This window comes from Sciurus carolinensis, chromosome 15 (genome assembly GCF_902686445.1).
Source record: "Sciurus carolinensis chromosome 15, mSciCar1.2, whole genome shotgun sequence".
Lineage (NCBI taxonomy): Eukaryota > Metazoa > Chordata > Mammalia > Rodentia > Sciuridae > Sciurus > Sciurus carolinensis.
In genome coordinates, this window is record NC_062227.1 from 9,844,550 (window position 1) to 9,869,956 (window position 25,407).

Consider the following 25,407-nt stretch of genomic DNA (forward strand, 5'->3'; position numbering starts at 1 on the left):
ATGAGATTTCCTTATGCTAGTCAGAATAGTACACAATTTAAAGCTCATGAATTCTTTATTTCTAGAGTTTTCTATGAAATATTTTTGGATTGTGGTTGACCATGGTAACTGAAACCATGGAAAGTGAAACTGCAATTAAGGTGGGAGACTACTGCATAACCTTCATTACAAGTAATCAATTTACTAAATGTAAGTGGACTGAATTCCCCAAAAGCACAGACTGGCAGACTGGATTAAAAATAAAACAGAACTATATGCTGTCTACAAGAGGCTCACTTTTTCAGAGAGACTGAAAGTAAAAGAATGGAAAAAGATATTCCATGCAAGTAGTAGTAAGCTAGAGAGGTGGCATGTCATTGTGAGACAAAAAGGACTTTAAATCACAAAAGGTTACAAGAGATTAGGAGGACATCATGTGTTGGTAAAATGTTGATATAGAAAGAAGTTACAGTAATGATAAATATTACAATTACCTAACAATATAACCTCAAAATACAAGAAGCAAAAACTGACATAATGAAAGAGAAAAACTGCTGCACATTACTTATGGATGACTAATACTCTACCTTCAATAATAGAACAATCAGATGAGATTGATAAGAAAATTTAGAGCAGCAACTACACCATACACCAGTTGCACTTAACTCACACTATAGAACACTCCACACAACACCACAAGGGACATTCTCCTAATGTACACATTGGACATTCTCTAGAATAGATTTTAAGCCAAAAAATAATTCTTAATAAATTTGAAATGACTGAACTCATACAAAATATATTTACTGATCACAATGGAATAAAACTAGAAATGAATAACAAGGAAAACTAGAAAATTACTATGTAGAAGTTAAGTAATTACACTCTTACATAATAAATAAAGAAGAAATCAAGAAAAGGTAGAATATAGCTTGAAATGAATGGAATTGAAAATACAACATACCAAAACTTATGGAATATAATAAAAATAGTGCTAAGAGGGAAATTTACAGTTATAATTACAATAAAAATAAGAAATCTCTCAAATCACACATTATAGAACTAGAAAAAGTAGCTGGTTGAAGGAAGGAAACAATAAAGGTTAAAGCCAAGATAGAATAAACAGAGAAAATCAGTAAAACCAAAAGTTGGTTCCTTTAAAATCAACATCCCTTGTGAATGATAAACAAAATTGATACACCTTGAGTTATACTAACCAAAAATGACTCAAATGACTAAAACCAGGAGATCCAAGATGGCAGACTAGAGGGAGGTTGCGTTCCTTGTCACTCTGTAATTCCGGTTTCAAGCAGAGGATATCTGTTTCTTGGTAAGGCAGTTTTTGCTGCTTATCGATCCCCTGCTGTTTACTCATTTGTCTGCTGTGATCACCTGCAGTCTGCCAGCATATTGACGCATTTTTCGAGTGCAGATTGCTCACTTTCAGGCGCCTATCATCCGCCATTTGCCTGCCTCTTGCATGTCCATCGCCTGCCTTACACCTATCCATCACCCAATGCAAGAGGTTCACCTCCTGATCGTCCAACAACAATTAGCACACTGATCGCCAACCGCCAGCTGCCTGCTGTTGCCTGGAAGTTCACTGTTATAGTACCTGCAGGTTTGATTACACGTGGCTACCGCCATTTTGAGACAACAGCGAGGCCCCGTAGGACCCCTGGCCAGACTGACTGAGCCCCATCTCCAGGATCCCTCAGCCTGACCGATCACTCCCTGCCTCTGGGGCCCTCACATCGACTGCTCCCTGCCGCCAGGACCCCCAGACCAACTGACTGCAACTGGCCTCCAGGATCCCACAACCACACCAAACACACCCGACCTCCAGAACCCCTGCCTGACCAACCGCATCCCACCTCCAGGACCTCCTGCTGACCACAGCCACACCCTGAGCTGCAGCTCCCCATTTGCCAACACATTTGGAAGCCAGAGCAGCCATCTTGGATAATCCTGGAAGCCGTACCCCCGATCTTTAGGTGCGGCAAATCCCATCCTGAGACGCCTGCTGTAGACTTGAAGCTCATTGTCAGGTACCTCTCATGCATCAGGCTACTGAACACTGGGAAGCTTCATTACTATATGACTGTTATACCGTAGATTTTCTTTCTTCTCCTTATTGAACAATTTTGTTTTCCTTTACTTTTCTTGCTTTCTTTTCCTTTTGTTTACCTGTTCCCTCAGAGTCTCTTTCTCCCTTTTTTGCATGCTAACATCCAATTTCTTTTGATTACACTCTCACCCTTTCTATTATCTAGAATTTCTGTATAATCTTTTCTTATCCCATTAACAGCCACATTCTACATCCCTCTGCATCCTCTTTGTCCTCCATTAGAAACTGCAGACCTTATTGCAAATCTGTTTGTTTTACTGAAGATAATATTTGAACTCATTCTGTTCATTATGACAATTTTGTTATTGTCCTCATAGGGGCTATTTGGTTTAGGATTGCATAGTGTCTGAATTGGGCACTGCTAATATTGATATCCCCTTAAAGAAAGGGTTTTGGAAACCTATAGGGCCACTATAAGCCTATAGGGGGAAATCTGTAATACTGCAGATCTGCACTGCTAGAGGGGAAGATACATGAACAACATGAAAAAACAAGGGAAGAAAATGATCCAAACAAATTTAGATTCTATATTAATAGAATCCAATGATACTATGGTAGAAGAAATGTCAAAAAAGGACTTCAGAGTATACATGATTAAGATAATTCGCGAAACAAAGGATGAGATAAGAGAGCAAATGCAGGCAATGAATGATAATACCAATAAGTGGTTAAAAGAGCAACTGTGGGAAGCAAAAGATCATTTCAACAAAGAGATAGAGATTCTCAAAAAAAAAAATCCTTGAAATGAAGGAAACAATAAACCAAATAAAAAACTCAATGGAAAGCATCACCAAAAGACTAGACCACTTGGAAGACAGAACCTCAGACAATGAAGACAAAATATTTAATATTGAAAATAAAGTTGCCCAAACAGAGAAGATGGTAAGAAATCATGAACAGAATCTCCAAGAACTATGGGACATCATGAAAAGACCAAATTTAAGAATTGTTGGGATTGAGGAAGACGCAGAGATACAAACCAAAGGAATGAACAACCTATTCAATGAAATAATATCAGAAAATACCCCAAACCTGAAGAATGAAATGGAAGATCAAATACAAGAGTCTTACAGAACACCAAATACACAAAATCACAACAGATCCACACCAAGGCACATTGTAATGAAAATGCCTAACATTCAAAATAAAGATAGGATTTTGAAGGCTGTGAGAGAAAAGCATCAGATTACATATAAGGGGAGACCAATATGGATAGCAGCTGACTTCTCAACCCAGACTCTAAAAGCTAGAAGGGCCTGGACCAACATATTTCAAGCCCTGAAAGAACATGGTTGCCAACCAAGAATCCTATACCCAGCAAAACTAACCTTCAGATTTGAAGATGAAATAAAATCCTTCCATGATAAACAAAAGTTAAAAGACTTTACAAATAGAAAGCCTGTGCTACAGAATGATCTCAACAAAATATTCCATGAGGAGGAAATGAAAAACAACAATGGAGGCAGAAAAGGGAGGAACTACCTTAGAGAAAAACCACTCAAAGGAGAAACCAAGCCAAGTTAAAAATGAAAAATAAGCCCAAATGACTGGGAATACAAATCATATTTCAACAATAACCCTGAATGTTAATGGCCTAAACTCATCAATCAAAAGATATAGACTGACAGAATGGATTAAAATGAAAGACCCAATGATATGCTGCCTGCAAGAGACTCATCTCATAGAAAAAGACACCCACAGACTAAAGGTGAAAGGATGGGAAAGAACCTACCACGCACAGGACTCAGTAAAAAAGCAGGGGTTTCCATCTTTATATCAGATAAAGTGGACTTCAAGCCAAAGTTAGAGGGATAAAGAAGGACATTTCATACTGCTTAAGGTAACCATAAATCAGGAAGACATAACGGTAGTAAATATTTATGCCCCAGACAATGGTGCATCCCTGTACATCAAACAAATCCTTCTCAATTTCAGGAATCACATAGACCACAACACAATAATTCTGGGTGACTTTAACACACTGCTGTCACCACTAGATAGATATTCCAAATAAAAACCAACCAAAGAAACCATAGAACTCAATAACACGATCAATAACCTAGACTTAATAGACATACATAGAATATTCCATCCATCAATGAGTGGATTCACGTTCTTCTCAGCAGCACATGGATTCTTCTTGAAATTAGACCATATGTTATGCCACAAAGCAGCCCTTAGGAAATGCAAAAAAATAGAGATACTGCCTTGTGTTCTATCAGATCATAATGGACTGAGAATAGAAATCAAGGACAAAATAAAAAACAGAAATTACTCCAACACCTGGAGACTAAATAATATGCTATTGAACGAAACATGGATAACAAAAAACATCAGAGAGGAGATAAAAAAATTCTTAGAGGTCAATGAGAACGATGATACAACATCAAAATCTCTGGGACACTATGAAATCGGTACTAAGAGGAAAATTCACTGCATGGAGGGCATTCCAGAAAAGAATGAAAAGTCAACAACTAAATGACCTAACATTACAGCTCAAAGCCCTAGAAAAAGAATAGAATAACAGCAAAAGTAGTAGAAGACAGGAAGTAATTAAAATCAGAGCTGAAATCAATGAAATTGAAACAAAAGAAACTATTCAAAAAATTGACAAGACAAAAAGTTGGTTCTTTGAGAAAGTAAACAAACTAGACAAACCCTTAGCCACACTAACAAAGAGGAGAGAGAAAACTCAATTTACTAAAATTTGTGATGAAAAAGGAAATATCACGACAGACACCACTGGGACACATAACATAATGAGAAGCTACTTTGAATATATGTATTCCAACAAAATAGAAACTACCAAAGACATTGACAAATTTCTAGAGACATATGCTCCTCCCAAACTGAACCGGGAGGACATACACAATTTAAACAGATCAATAACAAGCAATGAAATACAAGAAGCCATTAAAAATCTACCATCCAAGAAAAGCCCAGGACCAGACAGATTCTCAGCCGAGTTCTACAAGACCTTCAAAGAAGAACTCATTCCAATGCTTCTCAAAGTATTCCAGGAAATAGAAAAGGAGGGTACCCTACTGAACTCATTCTATGAACCTAATATCATCCTCATATCCAAACCAGGAAAAGGTACATCAAGGAAAGAAAATTTTAGACCAATATCCTTGATGAATATAGATGCAAAGGTCCTTAACAAAATATTGGCAAACCGTATCCAAAAACATATTAAGAAAACCATGCACCACGATCAAGTGGGGTTCATCCCTGGAATGCAAGGATGGTTTAACATCTGTAAATCAATAAACGTAATCCATCATGTCAATAGACTTAAGGATAAGAATCATGGTTATTTCAATTGACACAGAAAAAGCGTTTGACAAAATACAACACCCCTTCATGCTCAAAATACTAGAAAAAATAGGGATAGTAGGAACATAGCTGAACATTGTAAAGGCTATTTATGCTAAGCCCATGGCCAACATCATTCTTAATGGAAAAAAATTGAAAGCATTCCCTTTAAAAATGGGAACAAGACAAGGATGTCCTCTTTCATCACTTCTATTCAACATTGTCCTTAAAACTCTAGCCAGAGCAATTAGGCAGAACAAAGAAATTAAAGAGATACGAATAGGAAAAGAGGAACTTAAGCTGTCACTATTTGCTGATGACATGATTCTCCTTTTAGAGGATCCAAAAAACTCCTCCAGAAAACTTCTAGACCTCATCAATGAATTCAGCAAAATAGCAAGCTATAAAAGTGACACGCATAAATCTAAAGCATTTTTATACGCAAGTGATGAAACATCTGAAAGGGAAATGAGAAAAACAACTCCATTTGCAATAGCCTCAAAAAAAAATAAAATACTTGGGAATCAATCTAACCAAAGAGTAAAAGATCTCTACAATGAAAACTACAAAACATTGAAGAAAGAAATTAAGGAAGACCTTCAAGATGGAAAGATCTCCCATGTTCTTGGATAGGCAGAATGAATATTGTCAAAGTGTCCATACTACCAAAAGTGCTATACAGATTCAATGCAATTCCAATTAAAATCCCAATGACGTACCTTACAGAAATAGAGCAAGCAATCGTGAAATTCATCTGGAAGAATAAGAAACCCAGAATAGCTAAAGCAATCCTTGGCAGAAAGAGTGAAGCAGGGGGTATCCCAATACCAGATCTTCAACTCTACTACAAAGCAATAGTAACAAAAACGGCCTGGTATTGGCACCAAAATAGACAGGTAGATCAATGGTACAGAATAGAGGGCAAGGACACAAACCCAAATAAATACAATTTTCTCATACTAGACAAAAGTGCCAAAAATATGCAATGAGAAAAGACAGCCTCTTCAACAAATGGTGCTGGGAAAACTGGAAATCCATATGCAATAGAATGAAACTAAACCCCTATCTCTCACCCTGCATAAAAATCAACTCAAATGGATCAAGGACCTTGAAATCAGACCAGAGACCATGCATCTTATAGAAGAAAAAGTAGGTCTAAATCTTCAACTTGTTGGCTTAGGATCAGACTTACTTAACAGGACTCCCATAGCACAAGAAATAAAAGCAAGAATCAATAACTGGGACAAATTTAAACTACATAGCTTTCTCTCAGCAAAGGAAACTATCAGCAATGCAAAGAGAGAGCCTACAGAGTGGTAGAAAATCTTTGCCACTCATACTTCAGACAGAGCACTAATTTCCAGAATATATAAAGACCTCAAAAAACTCTATACAAATAATATAAATAATCCAATCAACAAATAGGCTAAGGATATGAACAGATGATTCACAGAAGATCTACAAGCAATCAACAAACATATGAAAAAATGTTCACCATCTTTAGTAATAAGAGAAATGCAAATCAAAACTACCCTAAGATTCCATCTCACCCCAATTATCAAGAATACAAGCAACAATAGGTGTTGGAGAGGATGTGGGGAAAATGGTACACTTGTACATTGCTGGTGGGACTGCAAATTAGCGCAGCCACTCTGGAAAGCAGTGTGGAGATTCCTTAGAAAACTTGGAATGGAACCACCTTTTGACCCAACTATCCCACTCCTTGTCCTATACCCAAAGGACTTAAAATCAGCATACTACAGAGATAAAGCCACATCAATGTTCATAGCTGCTCAATTCACAATAGCCCAACTGTGGAACCAACCTAGATGTCCTTCAGTTGATGAATGGATAAAGAAACTGTTATATATATACAATGGAATATTACTCCACCATAAAGAATAATAAAATTATGGCATTTGCAGGCAAATGGATGAAATTGGAGAATATCATGCTAAGTGAGATAAGCCAATCTCAAAAATCCAAAAGACAATGATCTCACTGATAAGCGGATGATGACACATAAGGGGTGGGTGGGAGGGGGGCAAGAATGGAGGAAGGAAGGACTGTATAGAGGGAAAAGAGGGGTGGGAGGGGTGGGGGGAAGGAAAAAATAACAGAATGAATCAAACATCATTACCCTATGTAAATGTATGATTAGGCAAATGGTATGCTGTTACTCCATGTACAAACAGAAAGAACATGTATCCCATTTGTTTACAATAAAAATAAATTTAAAAAATTACTAAAACCAGAAATGAAATTGGAGATATAACTGTCCATTTTAAATAAAGAGGATCTGAAGGGAATATCATGAACAGATAAATGCCTAATAAATTTCCTGATTTCCTAATCAATGTGAAGTGGACAAATTTCTAGACACACAGTCTATCAAAAACTGATTCAGGAAGAAATAGAAATTCTGGCTAGAGCTTTAACTAATAAAGATATTGAATCAGTTATAAAATCCTCCTTGTTAATTCTGCCAATCATTTAAAAAGGAGTTAACAGGAATCTTTCTCAAAACTGTATGAAGAGAGAACACTTCTTAACCATACTATGAGGATGGCATCACCCTGATCTAGAGTTCTCAGACAAACACTGTAAAAAAGAACAATTCAGGCCAATGTTCTTTATTATCATAAATACCAAAGTCTTCACTGAAATACTCCTGAATTGGATTTTATCACTGTTAGAGAATCATATATTTACTCCCAGAATGCAAGAATGGTTCAACTTGAAAATCAATGATGTGATGCAAAGAAGAATGAAACGGAGTGTTCATCTTATTTGATGTAGAAAAAGCACTTGAAAACATTGAATATCCTTTCATGACAAAAAAAATAGCGTAGCAGGTATAGAAGGCAACATCCTTAACACGATACACGGGTGTATGAAGATCCCACAGTTAACAACATTCTTAATGGCAAAAGACTGAAAGCTTTTCCCCGAGAATAGGACTAAGACAAGGATACCCACTTTCACCACATATATTCAACACAGTAATAACAGTTCTAGCAAGATTGATTAGTCAGAAAAATGAAAAGGCATCCAAATTGGTAAGGATGAAATGAAACGATCTATTCATGGAAGACATTCCATATTGTAAAACCTTGGAATGCTCTGCTACAATCCCAAAGTTCATGTCCTGATACTTAATCACTAATGTTCTGGTTTGGATGTGAGGTGTCCTCCAAAAGCTCATGTGTCAGATAGTAGAAGAAGGTTCAGAGGAGAAATGATTGGTTAAGAGTCTTAATCCAATCAGTGAATTAATCCCCTGATAGGGATTAACTGGTAATTGAAGTGGTAGGGTATGCCTGGAGGAGGTGGGAACTGGGGCATGGCTTTGGGGTTCATATTTGTATCTGAAATGAAGAACTCTCTCTGCTTCCTGATCATCCTGTGAGTGCTTCCCTCTGCCATACTCTTCTGCCATGATATTTAGCCTCAGCTGGAGCCCCTGGGAAATGGAGCTGGCTGTATATGGACTGAGACCCCTGGAATCTTGAGCCCCCAAATAAACTTTTCTTCCCTTATGATTGTTCTGATTGGATCTTAAAGTCACAGCAGCAAAAAAGCTGTCAACAACTAATGTGATAGTATTAAGAGGCAGGACTTTAAGGAGATAGTTAAGTCACGAAGGCAGAGTCTTCATGAATGGGATTAGCAACATTATAAAAGGTTTTGAGGGAATTAGCTTGCCCCTCTGTTGCCCTTCTGTCCCTTCTACCATGTGAGGCACAGTGTACCCTCTGGAGAACATAGCAGCAAGACACCATATTGGTATCAGAGATGGAGATCTCAGAGGACACTGAACCAGCCAGCATCTTTGCTTTGACTTTCAGCCTCCAAGACTGAGAAGTAAACATCTTTTCTTTAAAAATTTCTGGTGTCATGCATTTTGTTAGAGCAGTATGAATGAACTAAGACTTCCACAGAGGGCCAGGGTTGTGGTTGGTGGTAGAGCACTTGCCTGGCATGTGTGGGGCACTGGGTTTGATCCTTAGCACCACATAAAAATAAATAAAAATAAAGGTATTGTGCCCATCTACAATGAAAATATTTTAAAAAGACTTCCACAGAAATAATTGTTAGAGCAATGAATTCGGCAAGCTAAGGGATTTTGCAGAATAGAAAATCAATGCACAAAAGCGAGTTGTATTTCTGTACATTTCCAGTGATCTATATGAATGAAAAAAATTTTAAGAAACAAAATAACAAAAAATACTTATTCATGGAAAACTGACACATTGCCAAAAAATTATAGAAGACTCACAAATCAAAAGACTTTTCACTTCATGATTTGGAAATCTTAAATATTGTTATGATGACAATACTACCCAAGTGATCTGCAGGTTTAGTTCAGTCCTTCTCAAAATCCTAAAATTAAAATGGAATCTTAATAGGACCCTTAATAGTCAAAATGGTCTTGAAAAAGAATAATGAAGTTGGAGGACTTAAACTGCCTCATTTCAATAGTTACTTCAAAGTTATAATATTCAAAATGTTATATGGGCATAGGCTAGATGTATAGATCGATAAAAAAGAACTGAGAATCTAGAAAAAAGAAAACCCTTAAATATATGGTCAGTTGAGTTTTGACAAGGATGCCACGACCATTTTATTGGAAAAGGAGAATTTTAAAAATGGTTCTTGGACAACTGGATATCCACAGCCAGAAAACGACATTGGAGAGAAGTGGAAAAATTAGAAGCCTCAGCAAAGAAACAGGAGATATAAAGAACAAGTGTATGGAAAATTGAGAGCTGAAAAAGCATTTTACAAGTAACAAGATGTGATAATATGATACATATACATTTTTGTCTTCTACCACAGTTCCTGCCTTACAACTTCTCCCATGAGTCAAATCATAGACACTTTAATCTTCCCCTTTCTGTCTTGGTGCTTGTCATAAGGAAATTTTATGACCTACTCTGTTATGGTTTGGCTGTGAGGTGTCCCCCAAAAGCTCACAATGAGACAATGCAGGAAGGTTCAGAGGAGAAATGATTGGGTTGTGAGAGTCTTAATCCAATCAGTGATTTGATTTCCTGATAGGGTTAAGTGAGTGGTAACTGAAGTGGGGCTGTGGCTGGAGGAGCTGGGGCTGACTTTGGGTATATATTTGTATCTGCTAAGTGCAGACTCTGCTTCCTGATGATGCAAACTGCTCTCTGCCACTCTCTCCCGCCATGATGTCCTGCCTCACCTCCAGCCCTGAGGAATGGAGCCCACCTTCTATGGACTAAGACCTATGAAACCATGAGCCCTCAAATAAAGCTTTCCTCCTCTATAATTGTGCTGGTCAGATCGTTTAGTCACAGCAGCAAAAAAGCTGACTGAAACATAGCCTTATATGATAGTAGGTCCTTCCTCATTGCAGAAGACCTTCCTCATTGCAGAAGAGTCCTGCTCCATACCCTGGAAGCCAAGAAGACTCTGAACAGACAGGCCTTGCCGGGTTTCCCCACCCACTTAATCAATTAGAAATCATGCCTGTGTGATGAAATCTCCATAAAGAATCAAAAGCACAGGGTTTAGAAAGATTATGTGTAGTTTAACACAGCAAGGTTCCTGGAGGATGGTGTGCCCAGAGGACAGGAACACACTGTGCCCCTTCCTTCAAACTTTGTTCTGTGAATCTCTTCATCTGTATCCTGTATGATATCTTTTATAGTAAACTGGTAAACTCTTCCCCCTGAGTTCTATGAGCTGCTCAAGCAAATTAATCAAGCCCAGGGAGGGGGTTGTAGGAACCCTGAGTTATAGCTGGTTGGTCAATTGCATAGGTAAAAAAACCAGCTTGGGGCCTGTGACTGGCATCTAAATTGTGTGTCTAGGGGACAGTTCTGGGGATCGAGTTCTTAGCCTGTAGAATCTAACTATCTCCAGATAGTGTCAGAACTGAATTAGAGGACAGTCAACTGGTGTCCATTGCTTGTTTGCTTACTTGGTACATTGGACTCCTACCCCCAATCTGACCTTAGAAGTCTTCTGTTTTGATTGTTATGTGTGAGTGCAGGAAAAACAAGACAGTTTTTCTGACAACAAATGAATGAATTAGAAGATAGAACAATGGAAATCACTCAATCTAAACAACAGACAAAGTATAGTGGAAAAAAATGCACTCAAAAATTGTGTGACTACCAACAAAAACTCTAATAGATGTGTCCCTGGAGTTTTGGGGACAAAGTGAAACAGGGCAAGGTTGAAAAGTATTGGAAGGATGAATGACTGAAAATATCCCAAATTTGACAAGAGGCATAAGCCCACAGATTTAAAAAGCCCAGCAAATATTAACTATGATAAACCCAAGAAATCCATGTCAGAACATACTATAATTGAACTCTTAAAGACTAAAGTAAACAGAACAAAAACCTTGAAAGCAGGTGGAGAAAAAGAAGATGTTACTTCTGTGGGAAAAAATGTAGAATTCTAGAGAATTTCTTATCAGAAACAATGGAAGTTAGATGCAAGCATGGCATAATATTTTTCAGGTCCTGAAAGAAAGGAGCTATCAATCCAAGTTCCTATGCCAAGTGAAAAAAATCCTGGAATGGAAGGGAAAATCAGACATTCTCAGATGAAAGAAAACTAAGAATATTCATCTCTAACAAATAGAAAAAAATAGAAGAGGGAACTTAGGAACAGCTTTGTGCAGTAAAGAGCTAACATAACCCCCCCTTAGAATTGCTATCTTTATGAAGTCCTGCTTGTAAGATTATCCCTTTAGCTAGCATTTAGGATACTGTTATTTCAGAAATCTCACTATTTCCAAATTTCATAAGAATAGCTCACTGTGCTTAAACTGTGAACAGCATAGTTTATGCTTATGCTTTCCTTCTCATGTCTAGAATTTTGGTAGGTGCTAGGCATAGGTTACCTGAGTGACCAGTCCCTACTATTTTGGGTACTGAGTCTCTAATGAATCTCTCAGGTAGACAACATTTAAACCATGTCAGAAGTATTGCTGAAGAAATTGAGTAGGTCATGTGTAAATCTACTGGAAAAGAATTCTTGGAAGCTTGTACTTGGTTTCCACCAGACTTTGCCTCTTGTACCATTTCCCTTCCCTGAGTTTGCTTGGTATTCTTTCACTATAACAATTGTAGCCATGAATGTAATTATATGAGGAGGCTGTGCATCATTCTAGTGAATCATCAGACCTGAGGGTGGTGTTGGGTATCCCTTATACAGTCAGGGCAGGATCAAAAATGGGCAGATATGGGCATAGTGGAATAGGCAGTCAATTCCACATGAATTTTTAGTGTTTGAAGCCAAAATTGTTATTCTGCCTGATGGGTTTCCAAATGTATACAAGGAAATGACTAAGAAAATTACATTTTAGACAGGAAGGACAAGGAGATACAATGGGAGGTAAGGTTTTATATACTTATTTAAACTGGTAAAATGAACCAGTAGACTATGATAAGCTATAATATAGAATATAGAGCAATCACTAAAAAAGCTATACAATGAGATACACTAAAACCATTATAACTAAAAACAGTTCTAAAAAGTTTAATTCACAAAAAGTCAGTAACAAGAAAACAAACAAGCCAAGAGAACAAATAAATTTAAGTGGAAGATGTAAGCCCTAATTAAAATAAGTAATTAAATTTTAATGGTCTAATTATACCAACTAAGAACCTTACCCAAGGAACTTTAAATATTACAATGTAGGCAGGCTAATAAAAGTAAAGAGGTAAAAAAGATAAATCATCTAAACATTAATTAAAAAAAGCAAAAGTGGCTTTATTATCATCAGGTAAGGTAGACCTCAAAGTAAAGAAAATTACCAGAGACAGAAAGATTTATGTAGGGGCTGGGGATATAGCTCAGTTCATAAAGTGCTTGCCTGTCAAGCACAAAGCCCTGGGTTCAGTCCCCAGCACCCCCTGCAAAAAAAAGAAAGATTTATGTAATGATAAATGATACTATCTTCTTGGTGAAGAAGTATGCTTCAAATACCAGAGCTTCAATATCACATGAAGGGAAAATCAAAAGAGAGAGAGACAAATCCACAATTGGTTGGAGAGTTCAATGAACCCTTCTCTCCATGTTTGGTAGGACAAATGGACAAGGTCCTTTAGCAACAGCCCAAAGGATCTAACCAACACAAAATCCCACCCAAGAGTAGAATACATATTTATTAATATCAAGATAGACATATCCTAATCCCAGTGGCTCTGGAGGCTGAGGCAGGAGGATTGCAAATTCAAAGTCAGCCTCGGCAAAAGAAAGGTACTAAGCAACTCAGTGAGACCCTGTAATCTAAATAAAATACAAAAAATAGGGCTGGGGATGTGGCTCAGTGGCCGAGTGCCCCTGAGTTCAGTCCCCAGTAACCCACCTGCCCAAAAATCCTAGTGCATAAGATTTGTCTAACCTTTATAAATTAAAAAAAAACTGAAACCACAAAAAGTTAATCTATGTATTAGAAAGGCAGTCTCAAGGGAAATAAAACCACACATAGAATTGAATGAAAATTTAAATGCAACATATCAAAATATGTGGGATGGAGCTAAAGCAGGACCGAAAGGAAAACTTACAGCACTGATTTATATGTTAGAAAAGAGAAAACGTCTCAAGTCAGTAATCTGTGCTTCCACCTCAAACTTGAAAAATAAAACAAATGACAGCTATAATGGTGACTATCAGTGAAAATGAAAAACAGAAGAACAGAGAAAAAAATCAATGAGACAGTGCTGCTTTTAATATACCAATAAAATTGATATATGAGTAGACTAAGTTATCACTATCCTGAATGAAACAAGGTGTGATTACTATACACTCTGTAGCCACCAAAAGGATAATAAGGGAACATGAAGAATAATTAGACATCTCTAAATTTGGCAGCTTTGGTGGAATTGACTGGTTCCTTGAAATACACATACTATCATAACTCACAATATTAAATAGATCATTTGAATTTTCCTGTAACTTTTAAGGAAGTTCAATTTGTTATTTTAAAACTCCCACAAAAGAAATTGCTGGACATAGATAGTTTTACTATGGAATTGTGCTAACATCAGGGCTACACAATTTCTCTCAGAAGGATGGAACACTTTCCAACACACTTTATGGAGCAGGTATTATCCTGTACCAAAACTAGTCAAGGATGTTACAAAACAAGAAAATTACAGATCAATAGCCCTCATTAATATGTATATGACAATCCTTAAAAAATATTAGCAAATATTTTAAAAATGTATAAAAATAATTATACACCATTACAAAGTGGGGTTTACTCTATGGACACAAAGGTGGTTCCATATTTGAAAATCAGCATAATCTACCATATTAATAAAACCACAGTTGTATCAGTTGATACAGTAAAAGCATTTGACAGAATTCAACAATCATTTGTTAAAAAGTCAAAAACTACTCAGAAAAGTCGCAATATAGGGGAACCTCCTGTACAAAAATACCTTCAGCTAACATTCTTTCTTTTGAATCATAGTAATATGTATGTATCATAAAATCTATTTTAACTGTACAACGCAGAGGCATTAGGTACACTTACACAGCGGACAACCATCACCACTGTCCTTATCTGGGACTCCCCAGGTAGAAGCTGTGTGTTTCTTGTTAACTCTGCAGTCCCCATTCCTTTGGTCCCTGGTAACCTCTTTTAACTTCTGTCTCTATGAATTTGCCTATTGTAGATACCTCATATAAGTGAAATCACATGGTATTTGTCCTTTTGTGACTGCCACATTTCACTAGGCACAGGGTCATCTTACCACAGACTTTCCTTCCTAAGCCTGGAAAGTATTTATTCCTTGTATGCACCACATCTTCTTAATCCACTAATCAGTTCATGAACACTCGGGCTATTTCCCCACTAAGCTACTGTGAACTGCACTGCTATGAACATTGTTGTAAATATCCTAGACCCTGCTTCTAGTTCTCTGGGAGTATATACCTAGGAGTGGAATTGCTGGATACTATTACTAGATGTTTGACTTTCTGAGATATGGCCAATTTGTTTTCCACAAAAACACCACCGTTTTACATTCCCATTGGCAATGTGCAAGATTCCAATTTCTTCACACCCTGAAAAAATGTTTTCCTTGGTTTTGATAACCGTACTCCTAATACATGTGTGTTATGGTAAAAGACTCAATACATTGCTTCTAAGACTAGCAACAAGCCAAGGAGGTCTGCTTTTGCCACTTTTATTCAACATTGTGCTAGAAGTTCTATTCAGAGCAATAATGCAAGAAAGAAATAAAAGGCATACAGATCAGCATCACTGAAGAAATAAAACTGTCCCTATTTGCAAAGGACATGATTGTCTATGTAAAAAATATCAAGGAACCTAGGGAAAAAAATTAGAGCTATTAAATTCAGCCAGGTAGGAGGACATAAGACAAATAAATAATTGTATTGCATACTATGTATAGCATAGCGATGAATATGTCCCTGAAATTAAAATACAGTATTATTAATATCACTAAAAAAAAAAGTCAAGAAATTCTTAGGTGGAAATCTAATAAAATATTTGTAGAATGTATCTGATGAAAACCACAAAATGTTGTGAAAGAAATACCAGAATATTTGAATAAATGAAGAGATAGGCTGCGTTCCTGGATCTGAAGATACAACATCATAAAGATGCCAGTTCTCACCAAAGGTTTAACAGAAGTCTCATGAAAATTCCAGCAACGTTTTATTCATTTTTAGATATATACAAGATTATTCTAAAATTTGCATAGAAAGGTATAGGCTATTTTAAAATAGCTAAATCAACCTTTTAAATGAATTTAAAAATGTATATAGCTGTAGAAATCAAAGGTTTTCTTGTCTGTTTTTGACAGTGTCATAGACAGTAGAATAGAAGACCCAGCATCAGTGTGTGGGAGGTATTGTGTTGAGCACACAGAAGCAGGGCTCATGGTATGAAGAGCATCTGTAAATCTCATGTAGGTGCCTCAGGAAACCCTTCCTGGTGCCTTGACTCTGGTTAGTGGCTCAAATTAAATTGCTCAATGGGCATGACTGGTTCTTGGGTGAGCAGGTATATGTTTGTGTTGCAGACATTAATGACCTTCCAGGATGTGGCCTTGGCCTTCACCCGGGAGGCATGGAAACTATTGAGTCCTGCTCAGAGGATCCTGTACAGGGATATAATGCTGGAGAACTAAACTACCTGGTTCAGTGGGTAAGGCCACCCTGTTTTTAGGTCTTCTGGGCATCTTAAGCTTTCAGGTAGCAGCTGTCATGATTCTGATTCAGAAAGAAATTTTTTTTTCCTTATTTCCCCTGAGAAAGCAAAGCTCTGTGTGTGTGTGTGTGTGTGCGTGTGTGTGTGTGTGTGTGTGTGTGTGTGTGTGTTTTGACTGATATTGCATTTCCAGGCTGGGCTCCTTCTCTAAGGTTATCTCACTTCAAATGGTAAGATTTTTATTTACTCAGGCACATATCAGCTAGACATGGTATTGCATGCCTGTAATCCCAGCTACTTGGGAGGCACAGGCAGGAGGATCACAAGTTTGAGGACAGCCTGGGAAATTTAGCAAGATCTTGTCTCAAAGTAAAAAGGTCTGGGGGGTGAGCTCAGCCAAGCATGTAAGAAGACCTGGGTTTAATCTCCAGTACTACACAGCATGTACACATGCACATACACAGGAAAAAAATGTAAAAACAACACAGGGCAGATTCAGTATACTGCTTTTAGATTCAGGATTCCTTCGGCTCATTTACCCTTTGTCAGCATGCACACACTCTCTAGCCATCTCTGCATGCCCCTACCGACCTTCTGGGTTTGGGGCATTCCCTGGGTTGGCTCTGAGTTCTGTAATAGCCACTTAATCCACTAACCTAAGTTCACCTTGATTTTATTTCCAGTGAGTAGGAATTGAATTTTTTAAACCCAAACTCATCATACATCTGGAGGAAGGGGACGAACCCTGGAGAGAGGGCAGCAATGTCCAGGTGAGTGGGAAGCCATGGACCAGGCCGCAGGGCAGCGAGGAGCTCAGCAGGTGAGGAGGAGGGACCCTCTCTTCAGGCCTCCTAGGCCGCGGTTAGGCCATGCAGCCCTGCCTTTCTTCCATGCCCTCAGGCTCACCCCGGAGCCCGTTTCTCTCTTGGCTTCCCTTCTCAAGCGTGGTTAGGATTTCCCCGTTCCTGGGCTCTTGGGGTCTGCCTCAGCTTCAAGAGTGCCTGTCCTTTGCCTCTGTCTGCCACTCCTGCTGGGCACTTTTCAGGTTCTGTTATTAACCTGTCAAATTTTGAGAGTCATTTCTTTTTTTTTTATTGTAAACAAATGGGATACATGTTGTTTCTCTGTTTGTACATGGAGTAAAGGCATACCATTTGTGTAATCATACATTTACATAGGGTAATGTTGGTTGATTTGTTCTGTTATTTTTTCCCTTCCCCCCACCCCTCCCACCCCTCTTTTACCTCTATACAGTCCTTCCTTCCCCCATTCTTGACCCCCTCCCTAACCCTAACTCTAACCCTAAAACTAACCCCTCCCACACCCCATTATGTGTCATCATCCACTTATCAGCGAGATCATTCTTCCTTTGGTTTTTTGAGATTGGCTTATCTCACTTAGCATGATATTCTCCAATTTCGTCCATTTGCCTGCAAATGCCATAATTTTATCATTATTTATGGCTGAGTAATATTCCATTGTATGCCACAGTTTCTTTATCCATTCATCAACTGAAGGGCATCTAGGTTGGTTCCACAATCTGGCTATGGTGAATTGAGCAGCAATGAACATTGATGTGGCTGTATCTCTGTAGTATGCTGATTTTAAGTCCTTTGGGTATAGGCCAAGGAGTGGGATAGCTGGGTCAAATGGTGGTTCCATTCCAAGTTTTCTAAGGAATCTCCACACTGCTTTCCAGAGTGGCTGCACTAATTTGCAACCCCACCAGCAATGTATGAGTGTACCTTTATCCCCACATCCTCTCCAACAACTGTTGTTGCTTGTATTCTTGATAATTGCCATTCTAATTGGGGTGAGCTGGAATCTTAGGGTGGTTTTGATTTGCATTTCTCTTATTACTAGAGATGTTGAACATTTTTCCATATGTTTGTTGATTGCTTGTAGGTCTTCTTCTGTGAAGTGTCTATTCATTTCCTTAGACCATTTGTCGATTGGGTTATTTGTAATCTTGGTGTTGAGTCTTTTGAGTTCTTTATAGATTCTGGAGATTAGTGCTCTATCTGAATTATGATTGGCAAAGATTTTCTCCCACTCTGTAGGCTCTTTCTTCGCATTGCTGATAGTTTCCTTTGCTGAGAGAAAGCTTTTTAGTTTGAATCTATCCCAGTTGTTGATTCTTGCTTTTATTTCTTGTGCTATGGGAGTCCCGTTGAGGAAGTCTGGTCCTAAGCCGACATGTTGAAGCTCTGGACCTACTTTTTCTTCTATAAGATGCAGGGTCTCTGGTCTGATTCCGAGGTCCTTAATCCATTTTGAGTTTAGTTTCATGCATGGTGAGAGATATGGGTTTAGTTTCATTCTGTTGCATATGGATTTCCAATTTTCCCAGCACCATTTGTTGAAGAGACTATCTTGTCTCCATTGCATATTTTTGGCCCCTTTGTCTAGTATGAGAAAATTGTATTTATTTGGGTTTGTGTTCATGTCCTCTATTCTGTACCATTGATCTACCTGTCTATTTTTGTACCAATACCATGCTGTTTTTGTTACTATTGCTTTGTAGTGTAGTTGAAGTTCTGGTATTGCAATACCCCCAGCTTCATTTTTCCTGCGAAGGATTGCTTTAGCTATTCTGGGTTTCTTATTCTTCCAGATGAATTTCATGATTTCTTGTTCTATTTCTGTAAGGTATGTCATTGGGATTTTAATTGGAATTGCATTGAATCTGTATAGCACTTTTGGTAGTATGGCCATTTTGACAATATTAATTCTGCCTATCCAAGAACATGGGAGATCTTTCCATCTTCTAAGGTTTTCTTGAATTTCTTTCTTTAGTGTTCTGTAGTTCTCATTGTAGAGGTCTTTCACCTCTTTTGTGAGATTGATTCCCAAGTATTTTATTTTTTTTGAAGCTATTGTGAATGGGGTAGTTTTCCTAACTTCTCTTTCTGAAGATTCATCACTTATGTATAAAAATGCATTAGATTTATGTGCATTGATCTTATATCCCGCTACTTTACTGAATTCACTTATGAGTTCTAAAAGTTTTCTGGTGGAATTTCCTGGTTCCTCTAAGTATATAATCATATCATCAGCAAATAGGGATAGTTTGAGTTCTTCTTTTCCTATTCATATCCCTTTAATTTCTTTGGTCTGTCTAATTGCTCTGACTAGAGTTTGTCGACCATTTGTCGACATTTATGTGCATTGATCTTATATCCCGCTACTTTACTGAATTCACTTATGAGTTCTAAAAGTTTTGAATAGGACGATATTGAATAGGAGTGGTGAAAGACGGCATCCCTGCCTTGTCCAGACTTTAGGGGGAATGCTTTCAGTTTTTTACCATTTAGAATGATATTAGCCATGGGCTTAGCATAGATGGCCTTTACAATGTTAAGGAATGTTCCCACTATCCCTATTTTTTCTAGTGTTTTGAGCATGAAGGGGTGCTGTATTTTATCAAATGCTTTTTCTGCATCTATTGAAATAATCATGTGATTCTTGACTTTAAGTCTGTTGATATAGTGAATGACATTTATTGATTTCCTGATGTTGAACCAACCTTGCATCCCTGGGATGAAACCCACTTGATCATGGTGCACTATCTTTTTAATATGTTTTTGTATGTGATTTGCTAAAATTTTGTTGAGAATTTTTGTGTCAATGTTCATTAAGGATATTGATCTGAAATTTTCTTTCCTCGATGTGTCTCTGTCTATTTTAGGTATAAGGGTGATATTGGCTTCATAGAATGAGTTTGGGAGAGTTCCCTCCTCCTCTATTTAATGGAATACTTTGAAAAGTATTGGAATGAGCTCTTCTTTAAAGGTTTTGTAGAACTCGACTGAGAACCCATCAGGTCCTGGACTTTTCTTTGTTGGTAGGCTTTTGATGACTTCTTCTATTTCATTACTTGACATTGGTCTATTTAAATTGTGTATGACCTCCTTGTTTAGTTTAGGCAATTCATAAGTCTCTAGAAACTTGTTGATGTCTTCGAAATTTCCTATTTTGTTGGAGTATAGATTTTCAAAATAGCTTCTAATTATGTTTTGAATTTCAATTGTGTCTGTTGTGATGTTTCCTTGTTCATTCCGAATTTTCATGATTTGGGTTTTCTCTCATCTTCTCTTTGTTAGTGTGGCTAAGGGTTTATCAATTTTATTTATTTTTTCAAAGAACCAACTATTTATTTTGTCAATTTTTTGTATTGTTTCTTTTGTTTCAGTTTTGTTGATTTCAGCTCTGAGTTTAACATTTCCTGTCTTCTACTACTTTTGGTGTTGGTCTGTTCTTCTTTTTCTAGGGCTTTGAACTGTAGTGTTAAGTCGTTTATTTGTTGAGTTTTACTTCTTTTATTGAACACGCTCCATGAAATAAATTTTCCTCTAAGTACTGCTTTCATAGTGTCCCAGAGATTTTGATATGTTGTTTCTTTGTTCTCATTTACCTGTAAGAATTTTTTAATTTCCTTCCTAATATCTTCTGTTATCCATTCATCATATAATAGCATATTGTTTAATCTCCAGCTGTTGGAGTAATTTCTGGTTTTTACTCTTTCATTTATTTCTAATTTCAATTCATTATGATGTGATAGAATACAAGGTAGTGTCTCTATCTTCTTTTATTTGCTAACATTAGCTTTGTGGCATAATATATGGTCTATTTTAGAGAAGGATCCATGTGCTGCTGAGAAGAAAGTGTATTCGCTCTTGGTTGGATGGTATATTCTATAAATGTCTGTTAAGTCTAAATTATTGATTGTGTTATTGAGATCTATGGTTTCTTTGTTCAATATTTGTTTGGAAGATCTGTCCAGTGGTGAGAGAGGCGTGTTCAAATCACCTAGTATTATTGTGTTATGGTCTATTTGGTTTCTACAATTGAGAAGGATTTGTTTGACATACATGGATGAGCCACTGTTTGGGGCATAGATATTTATGATTGTTATGTCTTGCTGATTTATGCTTCCCTTAAGCATTATGAAATGTCCTTTATCCCTTCTGACTAACTTTGGCTTGAAGTCCACATTATGTGAAATAAGGATGGATACTTCAGCTTTTTTGCTGAGTCCATGTGCCTGGTATGTTTTCCCCCATCCTTTCACCTTTAGTCTATGGGTATCTCTTTCTATGAGGTGAGTCTCTTGCAGGCAACATATTGTTGGATCTTTCTTTTTAATCCAATCCGCCAGTCTATGTCTTTTGATTGATGAATTCAGGCCATTAACATTCAGGGTTATTATTGAGATATGATTTGTATTCCTGGTCATTTGGTTCATTTTTAAAATTTTATTTATTTATTTATTTTTTGACACAACTTGGTTCCTCTTTATTTGAGAGTTTCTTTAGGATAGCTCCTCCCTTTGCTGATTTGCTTCTTTGTTTTTCATCTCTTCCTCATGGAATATTTTGCTGAGAATGTTCTGTAATGCTGGCTTTCTTTTTGTATATTCTTTTTTTTATTTTTTATTGTAAACAAATGGGATACATGTTGTTTCTCTGTTTGTACATGGAGTAAAGGCATACCATTTGTGTAATCATAAATTTACATAGGGTGATGTTGGTTGACTCATTCTGTTATTTTTTCCCCTTCCCCCCACCCCTCCCATCCCTCTTTTACCTCTATACAGTCCTTCCTTCCCCCATTCTTGACCCCCTCCCTAACCCTCACTCTAACCCTAAAACTAACCCCTCCCATGCCCCATTATGTATCATCATCCACTTATCAGGGAGATCATTCTTCCTTTGGTTTTTTGAGATTGGCTTATCTCACTTAGCATGATATTCTCCAATTTCGTCCATTTGCCTGCAAATGCCATAATTTTATCATTATTTATGGCTGAATAATATTCCATTGTATATATATGCCACAGTTTCTTTATCCATTCATCAACTGAAGGGCATCTAGTTTGGTTCCACAATCTGGCTATGGTGAATTGAGCAGCTATGAACATCGATGTGGCTGTATCTCTGTAGTATGCTGATTTTAAGTCCTTTGGGTATAGGCCAAGGAGTGGGATAGCTGGGTCAAATGGTAGTTCCATTCCAAGTTTTCTAAGGAATCTCCATACTGCCTTCCAGAGTGCTGCACTAATTTACAACCCCACCAGCAATGTATGAGTGTACCTTTTTCCCCACATCCCTGCCAATACCTGTTGTTGCTTGTGTTCTTGATAATCGCCATTCTGATTGGGGTGAGATGGAATCTTAGGGTGGTTTTGATTTGCATTTCTCTTATTACTAGAGATGTTGAACATTTTTCCATATGTTTGTTGATTGTTTGTAGGTCTTCTTCTGTGAATTGTCTGTTCATTTCCTTAGACCATTTGTCAATTGGGTTATTTGTAGTCTTGGTGTTGAGTTTTTTGAGTTCTTTATAGATTCTGGAGATTAGTGCTCTATCTGAATTATGATTGGCAAAGATTTTCTCCCACTCTGTAGGCTCTTTCTTCACATTGCTGATAGTTTCCCTTGCTGAGAGAAAGCTTTTTAGTTGTTGATTCTTGCTTTTATTTCTTGTGCTATGGGAGTCCTGTTGAGGAAGTCTGGTCCTAAGCCGACATGTTGAAGATCTGGACCTACTTTTTCTTCTGTAAGATGCAGGGTCTCTGGTCTGATTCCGAGGTCCTTAATCCATTTTGAGTTTAGTTTTGTGCACGGTGAGAGATATGGGTTTAGTTTCATTCTGTTGCATATGCATTTCCAATTTTCCCAACACCATTTATTGAAGAGGCTATCTTTTCTCCATTGCATATTTTTGGCACCTTTGTCTAGTATGAGGAAATTATATTTATTTGGGTTTGTGTCCGTGTCCTCTATTCTATACCATTGATCTACCTATCTATTTTTGTACCAATACCATGCCGTTTTTGTTACTATTGCTTTGTAGTATAGTTGAAGTTCTGGTATTGCAATATCCCCAGCTTCATTTTTCCTGCGAAGGATTGCTTTAGCAATTCTGGGTTTCTTATTCTTCCAGATGAATTTCATGACTGCTTGTTCTACTTCTGTAAGGTCCATCGTTGGGATTTTAATTGGAATTGCATTGAATCTGTACAGCACTTTTGGTAGTATGGTCATTTTGACAATATTAATTCTGCCTATCCAGGAACATGGGAGATCTTTCTATCTTCTAAGGTGTTCTTTAATTTCTTTCTTTAGTGTTCTGTAGTTCTCATTGTAGAGGTCTTTCAACTCTTTTGTGAGATTGATTCCCAAGTATTTTATTTTTTTCGAGGCTATTGTGAATGGGGTAGTTTTCCTAACTTCTCTTTCTGAAGATTCATCACTTATTTATAAAAATGCATTGGATTTATGAGCATTGATCTTGTATCCTGCTACTTTACTGAATTCACTTATGAGTTCTAAGAGTTTTCTGGTGGAATTTCCTGGTTCCTCTAAGTATATAATCATATCATCAGCAAATAGGGATAGTTTGAGTTCTTCTTTTCCAATTCGTATCCTTTTAATTTCTTTGGTCTGTCTAACTGCTCTGGCTAGAGTTTCAAGGACGATATTGAATAGGAGTGGTGAAAGAGGGTATCCCTGCCTTGTTCCAGATTTTAGGGGGAATGCTTTCAGTTTTTCACCATTAAGAATGATATTAGCCATGGGCTTAGCATAGATGGCCTTTACAATGTTAAAGAACGTTCCCACTATCCCTATTTTTTCTAGTGTTTTGAGCATGAAGGGGTGCTGTATTTTATCAAATGCTTTTTCTGCATCTATTGAAATGATCATGTGATTTTTGACTTTAAGTCTGTTGATATGGTGAATTACATTTATTGATTTCCTGATGTTGAACCAACCTTGCATCCCTGGGATGAAACCCACTTGATCATGGTGCACTATCTTTTTAATATGTTTTTGTATGCTATTTGCTAAAATTTTGTTGAGAATTTTTGCATCGATTTTCATTAAGTATATTGATCTGAAATTTTCTTTCCTCGATGTGTCTCTGTCTGGTTTAGGTATCAGGGTGATATTGGCTTCGTAGAATGAGTTTGGGAGGGTTCCCTCCTCTTCTATTTCATGGAATACTTTGAGAAGTATTGGAATGAGCTCTTCTTTAAAAGTTTTGTAGAACTCAGCTGAGAAACCATCAGGTCCTGGACTTTTCTTTGTTGGTAGGCTTTTGATGACTTCTTCTATTTCATTACTTGAAATTGGTCTATTTAAATTGTGTATGTCCTCCTCATTTAGTTTAGGCAATTCATAGGTCTCTAGAAACTTGTTGATATCTTCGAAATTTTCTATTTTGTTGGAATATAGATTCTCAAAATAGCTTCTAATTATGTTTTGTATTTCAGTCGTGTCTGTTGTGATATTTCCTTGTTCATTCCGAATTTTGGTGATTTGGGTTTTCTCTCGTCTTCTCTTTGTTAGTGTGGCTAAAGGTTTATCAATTTTGTTTATTTTTTCAAAGAACCAACTATTTATTTTGTCAATTTTTTGTATTGTTTCTTTTGTTTCAATTTCGTTGATTTCAGCTCTCAGTTTAACTATTTCCTGTCTTCTACTACTTTTGGTGTTGTTCTGTTCTTCTTTTTCTAGGACTTTGAGCTGTAGTGTTAGGTTGTTTATTTGTTGAGTTTTGCTTCTTTTATTGAATGCGCTCCATGAAATAAATTTTCCTCTAAGTACTGCTTTCATAGTGTCCCAGAGATTTTGATATGATGTTTCTTTGTTCTCATTTACCTGTAAGAATTTTTTAATTTCCTTCCTAATATCTTCTGTTATCCATTCCTCATTGAATAGCATATTGTTTAATCTCCAGCTGTTGGAGTAATTTCTGGTTTTTACTCTTTCATTTATTTCTAGTTTCAATCCATTATGATCTGATAAAA